The sequence below is a fragment of the Monodon monoceros genome, unplaced genomic scaffold (assembly GCF_005190385.1).
Source record: "Monodon monoceros isolate NGI ecotype Baffin Bay Population unplaced genomic scaffold, NGI_Narwhal_1 Super_Scaffold_18, whole genome shotgun sequence".
In the NCBI taxonomy this organism is placed as follows: Eukaryota; Metazoa; Chordata; class Mammalia; order Artiodactyla; family Monodontidae; genus Monodon; species Monodon monoceros.
Window position 1 is genome coordinate 122,228,246 of NW_021703774.1, and position 7,940 is coordinate 122,236,185.

General features: G+C 36.8%; 1 non-coding gene across 1 annotated transcript; it reads right to left on the minus strand.

Moving 5' to 3' along the window:
* Positions 1-5,621: 5,621 nt before the first annotated feature.
* TRNAE-UUC lies at positions 5,622-5,694 on the minus strand. Its single transcript has one exon. It is a non-coding gene; the product is annotated as a tRNA-Glu (tRNA).
* Between the last annotated feature and the right edge of the window lie 2,246 nt (positions 5,695-7,940).

The following is a 7,940-nucleotide window of genomic DNA, read 5'->3' on the forward strand; positions in this document are numbered from 1 at the left end:
TATTTAACTCTGGATTCTCACATTACTATTTCATTGTTTCACCCTTTACATCTTATTTAATCACAGTGTCTGCCATATCTAATCAAAATATGAAGAAATTAAAATGTTCTTCCTCCCTTTGTTGATCAAAATGCTATGTAGTAACAGGAAAATAATTACAAATGGCATGCATTTGAAAAATATATGATTCATATTTGATTTCTAGATTTAAACACCACAAAATTTACAATCATAAAAGTATACGTAGCAGTCATAAATAGGTGGCTTCAGGACTCAAGTAAGAATTTGAGGTCAAGGTTAAAAACATAATTCTCTGGGGGCTTCCCTGGTGGCGCAGTGGTTGAGAGTCCGCCTGCCGATGCAGGGGACACGGGTTCGTGCCCCCGTCCGGGAAGATCCCACATGCGGCAGAGCAGCTAGGCCCGTGAGCCATGGCCGCTGAGACTGCGTGTCCGGAGCCTGTGCTCCGCAACGGGAGAGGCCACAGCGGTGAGAGGCCCGCGTACCGCCAAAAAAAAAAAAAAAAAAAAAAAGTAGAAGTGACTAGCCATCTGCCAAAGTAGCATATCCCATGAGGTTCTGATTCATCTATACCTGGCACAGTGACCCTCGGGGAGCTGATATTATAAAACCTACTGAAATAGTAGAGCATGGGCTACGACCACTGTAGACTATTCTGCCAGGTGCACTTCTCATGGGAAATGTAATAATGAAGCACCTCGTGTTTATATCTCACTCTTTTCTGCGATCAGTTAGTGTAGCGGGTTTCAAAGAGCGTAATCAGCCCCTTGCTGAACTGATAAAAGGACATTCCTAAATCTACAAACCTGAGGAATGCATTTAGGACACCTGGTGACACCCCTGCCATTCAGATTCCTGTAAGCTCAGTCTAAATCTTTCCACAAACCTCTCTCTTACCATCTTACCTTCAATAGGTTACAGAGTCACTGGATTACTGGGTGAGGAGAAAAGTGTCCCCTGAGAAAATAGCCAAGGTCCTGCTGAGACATGTGTGCCTTCTCACATACCACCACCTCATTTGGCAAAGTGACAAAGGAATTTATTTCCTCCACTAAACCTGCTGATTGTAAATTTTAATGTTAATGGAAACTGTACTTCTGGGAACAGGGCAACCAAAAATCCTAATTGAATATTTCAGTAAATCCATGATGGTCATGAGGAAAATAAATAATTTCTGACATGTTAAACCCAGATCTCTCAGAGTACAAAATGTATTGTAGCTTGTTATATTTCTTCAATATTTTATCTGTGGACAGACTGTGACTGACTACGGTATGCAGCAAACTACATTTCATAATTTTATCCTATGACTCATTCTCTCAACAAGATGGTTGCCTCTAGACAAATGAAATGGTTTTGAATTCAAGCAAACAGAAGCTTCACAGCTTCCAAGCAACACCACATTATGCTGAGCTTAAAGCAAACAAGTTCCTTTTCTAGGAGTCCTCCAACGAATAGAGGCTGCCTTGAAGGGCATCCTTAGAGGCACTCGAGAAACTGCATGGCCATCTGTTCTGGAGATGCAGAAGAAATTACTGCATGCAACTAGAGGGTCACACTAGACAACTTCCAAGTTGGCTTCTAATCCTAAATCTGCTATGAAAGATTATGTAGATTACAATCAATATAAGTGCCATTTAAAATTTCTCTTCTTCAAAATAAATATCTACATCAACTTAGAAGGAAACAAATTATATTAGTCAACCCAAGTAAAAGGAGCAGTAATTTGAAAGAAATCCTAAAACAAGATTCACTTAAGAAGAGAGATAATGAGAATATTCCTGACATGCAAAGATCTGTTTCCTAAGGAAGAAATGGCAATTCTCCTCAGGAAACACTGGCATTGAGGTTTCCTGCTCTTTAAAAATAACATAAATGTGTAGGAGTCTTTTTTCTTTATGAAACTAATGTTTTATTGTTAGATCTCCTTGGAGAAATATAATTTTTTATGATTTTAACTGGCATCTGAAATCTATTTTGGGGGCTTAACAAGAGAAGCAACACTACCATCCTGTGGCAAAAGAGATTAAATTTATTTTTAAAAAAGGAATAGTTCCAGTCAAAGATGAAATTTAAATCCCCAAATAAAAGTTCTAACCCAATGCATATTCATTCTTTTAGCATTAGCATAGCATTTCTGTCTTTCATTAAAAAATCTGCAAAAAAAAAAAAATCTGCAACTTATCCAATTTTTTGTAATTAAGGCAAAATTAATATGAAAAAGGAAACTGTTTAAGTTAGAATGTTAATAGTGGCTTCCTGTTTCCTTGTGCCTAATCAGTAAAACAAAAGAAAATATTTGAAGGCCCACAAAAGTATCAGTGACTTTACTACAATAATGCAAGTCATATATACATAAATAAAGAACTCTAAAAAGATAATCAAGCAAAGAACAAAAGCTAGATTGTTTAATATTACCTTATATTTGAAGTACTTTTGCATGAATTATCCTAGTTGATCCTAACAACAACCCTCTGATGTCATTATTAACATCCCCATTTTACTCTTGAGGAAGCTAAGATCCAAAGATAAAAGTTTACTCCCAATTAGTTCACTCAGCCAGAAGGTGAGATCAGCTCACTTGTCTGTCAAGATTCTCATGACGAATGAAGGAAAAATTGGCCCTTTTCTTCTGCAACCCTGCTAATACTTTGCAACTAACTTCTTAGAGCTTACTGCAGTGCATTGTAATCGTGTACTTTCTCCCTCAGTTGTAAGTAGGATACTTGAACTTGGTGCTATTCATTCAGTAAATATTATCTAACTTCATCTACTCTGAATGAATGCCCTGGAGTAGCATTTCAAATACAGACTTCTCTGCATCAGTGTTTCTCAAAGTGTGGATCCTGTAGCAGCAGCTGCAAGCATCACCTGGGAACATGTTAGATATGCAAATGTTAGGCCTCTCTCAAGACCTATTAAATCAGATAATCTGGGGATGGGGCCCAGCAATCTAGGTGAAAAAGTCCTCCAGGTGATTCCAATGCACCCTCAATATTGAGAGCCGCTGCTCTACCCAGATCACCAAGGTGGCTACAGCTGTGTGTAGCCTAGCGCTGCCTGCAGGATGGAGGCTCTCATTTTGCCAGCCCCTAGGAGCACAGACAGCTGACAGCTCTCAGCTGAGTCCTCCTCAGAGCACAACCCACAGAGAAAAGAGTGTCCCCTTACCCAAGGTCACACTTGAACATCACCTCACCCAGGAAGCCTTCCTTAAAAAATATGTTCTCCACGTGGGTTGAGGGTCCCTGCTGTGTGCTCCCATGGCACTCTGTTGATTATTCCATCATAGAACTGTGCCTGGCACATAAATGGCACTTGGCAATAAAGAATTATTTAATGAATATTACCTGTCAAAATATAAGTTGTCTATTGAAGTCTCTATTAATGATCTTCCTGTCTGGGCTGTATGCTCCTTGAAGGCAGAGACAATACTTCGTTTATACACTAATGTACAGCTCCTGGCACACTATCAGACTGATCAATGCTGCATGAATACTTGTTGAATTAATAAACATTCTATTTTCTGTGGATTCAAAGATGAATAAAATATGGACCTATCAATGAGGAGTTCACACTCTAGTTGAAAAAAGAGATATATGAATAGATAAATCATGGTGCCACCTGCTACTGGTTACAAAAGAGCCATGAACCAAGTGCCTTGCCCTACACCAGGCATAATCCCATCTCCTTTCCATTTATTTCAACCTTTTCTTTTACAGCTCAGCCAAAGAAGACAGGTCTCTCCCTGCCCTAAATTCCTATAATATGTGCTCTCTGCTTCACACATTTGACCCGGACAGTATGTATATTGCTTAGCAGTGTTTAACACATATGCCCTGCCTACCCATAGAAGTTAAAAACTTACATCAGAAAATATGTTTTTCTATCTCCAATGCCTATCTCAATAACTCAACAACTGTCATACAGTTTCCAATTTAGTAGATGTTTGTCTATGGAGATTAAAAAGAAATCATCCCCACTTAGGGTTCTCTGTCAAATAGATTCTGAACAGAGATTTGCACACAGAAGAGCAACTGAGGAGTGTTTGCCTGGAACAACACCTGTAACTGGGTCTCTCTGCTGTCGCAGCAGAGGACTCAGCACATCCTACAAGGAGCTGTGGAGCCAGGATGGCCCTTCAGTGCTGTCCCACAGTGAAATCTGAGATTTTGTTTCCCCACGTCAACCAATGGATGCAGGCTGTCCCCAGGGAGGGGCATAACCTTGGGCAAGACAACTCCCTTCTGCAAAGGATAATTCTTAGAGAGGGAGTACCTGTGAACCATCATCAGACAGTACTCACAACAGCTGGGGGAAGGAGAATTTTGGTCCTGTAGAGGGGATCTAGGCAGGGCACCTCTGCAACACTACTGTACTGATCAATTCTTTAGTTGTGAGAACTAATTATACATGTGGAGAGACATATTCACTGTTATTTGTACTTTGCTTACTGCTTGATGTATTGGATTCACATCTCCATTAGACAAATTTTGAAAACCAATTTGTCTCAATAATTTAAATAGTAACCACACTCAATAAATTCCTTTATAAAGCAATTTAAACTGCTGCTATTATAGCTGGGTCTCCAAATACTTTCCTTTAAACAACAAACATGCACAGACTCAAAGATTCTAAACTCAGCTTTGCAAGATATGCCTAACTTGATCTAAAACATCAACGGCACAGATAAAAATTATTTCTTTATTATTCTCATACTTTTCAGAGTTATTGCTTTATTTATATTGAAAGTTTCCTAAGATTTCTGAATTATTTTCATTCCTTCATAAAAATCCAGGTTGCAGAATCTGGTTGGGACATAAGACCTGGTAGCTTATGTATAAATAATTCAAAAATGCCATGGTCATTAGATTGAGCCCATTCTGATGTGAAGATTTACATGTCACAACATCAATTTTTAATGTTTCTGTCATTTGGTTTTAATTTTTTGAAATTTGGTATCTTTCCCAAAATGATGTGTTCTAATTTTGCATAGCTTACAATTCCTAACTCATTGTCCTTTTGTTATGATTATCAGTACAAAATACATTTTCTAATTTTTTAATAACTGAATTTACTATTAGTGTTTTATTATAATTACCAGAGACGTTTAGAGGACTCATCTTTATAGGCCATAAGGAACTGAGTGTTGTAGTTAGCTCTCCTAGTCAGGATACTTGTCATTTTGGAACACCATATTGAAATTTCTTTACAAAACTGAGTCTTCAACCCATGAACATGGTATATATTTTTATATATTTAGGTCCTATTTAATAATGTATTTCAATAAGGTGTTCTGGTTTTCTCCACAGTAATCCAACTTTTTATTATATTCAAAAAACATCGTGTTGCTTTTGCAAGTGATATCTTCTTAAATTACGTAAGATTAGTTTTGATGGGATATAAAAATAAAATTGACTTCAATATCAATATTATATATTACAGCCTTGAAAAACTCTCATTAATTTTAATACTTTGTAGGTTATTTTTGGTTTTTCAAGTAGACAATTACATTGGCTGAAAATAATTTTGTTTTTTCTATGTATTCCAAATTTCTTTTTTTTTTAGTCGCACCACAAGGCTTATGGTGGGATTTTTAGTTCCCTGACCAGGGATTGAACCTGGGCTCTCAGCAGTGAAAGTGCTGAGTCCTAACCACTGGACCACCAGGTAATTCCCAGATGTTATTCTTTTAATTGACTTATTGAAAAGGCTGGTAACTAGACAAATGTTGAATTAAAAAGGTGATATCAGGAATCCAAGTCTTCTTTCTGATTTTTGAGGATATACTCTTAGGAGTGATGTTTCATGTGAATTTTTGTGTATATCTTTATCAGCCTAGGAAGTTCTCTTCTATAATTTGCTTTCTAAGAGGTTTTTTTTTTTTAATATTGAATTAGTGTTACAATTTTCCATTATATTCTTGAGATGATTGTATCATTCTTGCCCTTTAAATTATTAGCATGAAATACATTGATTTTTCTAAATCTGAACAAATGCTTATTCCTAGAATAAATCTAATCTCATAATAATGCATTAGCTTTTAATGAATTATATTCACTAATATTTATGTTTTGTGTGTTTCTGTGTGAAATAGGTCTATAATTTTTTTTCCCTTTTTTTTCACCCCATTTTGTTTTGGTATCAAGGCCTTACTAGCCTCACAAAATGAGTTAAAAAGTGTTAGTATTTCCCAGTAGAATGGTATATTTGTCAGTTCTCTCCTAGCTGTGCCAATTGTTTTCATGTATATTTAAAACTAGATATTAGGTGCATGCAAGTTTAGAATTTAATATTTTCATAAGGAAGAGAAATTTTTATCAAGGCACACTGGTTATTTTTCCCTAGTAAGCCCTTGTTGTAAATTCCACCTTGTCTGACATTTAAGTAGCAGGTAGTTTATATGAAAGCTTTTTGGTGTGGCATCAACATACAATACACATGAAATTCCAAAGTAAAGGGTACATCAAGTCTAGATTTTCAAATGATGGATCTGACAACTGGTTCACATATTTAAAAACTATTTGCTTACAATAAGGATCAAATATATCAAAAGTAACCAATAGGTAGGATTTAACAAGGACAATTTTGAAGTTATTCATTGTACTGCTAGGAGTCAACCCTCCCACTATCACCACAGGCAGAAAAACAACGTTAGAAACAATTCTCCATGTATCTTTCACGTTCCTAGGTGTCTAGGCATTAACAGTCCATTTGTTCCATGACTATTTTTTTACGAATGTTTGCAAGGGGCCTTGGCAGGATAGAAACAATGACTCACTCTGGAGCATATTTTTTTACATTAATGTATAATAAAGATATAGAAATCTCCTCTCATGGAGATATTACAAGGTAATATAGATGTCTCCCTCTTCTCCCCAGCGAGATTTATTTATAGTCCAGGGTAATAAAAATAACCTCTAGCAAAGGGGATGGGTAGATTTACCATCAGCCTCTTATAAGATTTTATAAGATCAGTACTCCTCAGCTTTGACACAGATCCACTGTGGGTGCAGAATCCACCTAGATCTACTTCCAGATCACTTTCTGGGACTTGGAGGAAAAGGGAAACTGATGTGAATGTGGAACGTACGCTGCCTGCTGTGCTGTAAATAATAAACTCTAAATCTATGTGGGCTCACTGTCTCCTGATCAGCCAAAACTATTGAAGACAAGCTAGCATGTCACTATGCTTCTGTTTCAGAGATGCCTGAGAGGAACTTAATGTCTGATAAAGGAGTTTGCAGAAGCTTTAGTAACTTGTCTCTTACAGAGGTATCAATACTTGAATCCCAAGGATAAGACATGAAATTTGTGGTTAGAATGTTAGTATGGGATCATTTTTAAGGGTCCCTAGTCAAGAGAGCTTATTGCTAGGATAAGATGACCCTAATAGAAAGGAAATGTAGAACGTATTGTCAGGGGCACATGATGAAAGGGCATCATCTGAAGAACCACTGCCCACTAAGAAAGTTGTAGTTCAATGGGCAAAGCAAGTAAGTTTCCACAGAAACCATGACAGGGTCCCACAAGAGAAACACTGGTCTGAATATCAGTCAAGCCTATAGAACCAATTTATGATAAAATCAAATAAAAATTTTTATATACCCTTACTTCTCCAACTCCAATACCGTTTTCACAAAAACTATTCAATTACAACTAAATATTTAAATGAATATGAAAGTGCTCATTAATGTTTGGAAGGGAATCTGCTTTGCAACTTAATATAATTTTTAATTTATTTTCTAAGAGTAAATATAAAAATTAAAGGGACTAGAATTTCACTAAGTAGAAGGGAAAGGATTAATCCACTTCAAACCACTGAGCATGTTTAAAAACAAAAAATAGGTGATGACAAAAGTAAAGTTGGTTTCATGATTAAACCCCATAAATCCTAGGCTTCCCTGGTGGTGCAGTGG